The sequence below is a fragment of the Penaeus monodon genome, chromosome 25 (assembly GCF_015228065.2).
Source record: "Penaeus monodon isolate SGIC_2016 chromosome 25, NSTDA_Pmon_1, whole genome shotgun sequence".
NCBI lineage: Eukaryota > Metazoa > Arthropoda > Malacostraca > Decapoda > Penaeidae > Penaeus > Penaeus monodon.
The window spans coordinates 18,128,943-18,129,263 of NC_051410.1; the positions used below are offsets into that span (position 1 = coordinate 18,128,943).

The following is a 321-nucleotide window of genomic DNA, read 5'->3' on the forward strand; positions in this document are numbered from 1 at the left end:
CCTCCGGAGCCAAACTCCGTTCGGGGATCAACCCCCTTCGGGCCAGGCGTAGGCACCGCCGTCCGCGGAACTTGGCGAGCCTACCAAGATACTACGATGATCTGCAGTCTACTTAGAAATTATTCAATATTACCATCTTCAGTTATGATAGCATTAAAGACCCCTTAAGAAACCCAGCCTAATCACAACAAATCCGCAACCAACACGGGAGGCCGGAGGTGGCTCTGGGACCAGGGATAATCTGACCAATGAAACCTCGGCCTCAGCGACCCAGGGAAGAGTCTAACTAGCGGAACCAGAATATTAGAGACCTGGGCAACG

General features: G+C 52.6%; 1 protein-coding gene across 1 annotated transcript in view; it reads right to left on the reverse strand.

Moving 5' to 3' along the window:
• Nucleotides 1-321, reverse strand: part of LOC119589336 (sodium-dependent dopamine transporter-like) — a gene marked incomplete at its 5' end in the record, with an annotated part of 110,782 nt that overhangs the window by 35,071 nt on the left and 75,390 nt on the right. The gene's annotated exons all lie outside the window — the stretch shown is intronic.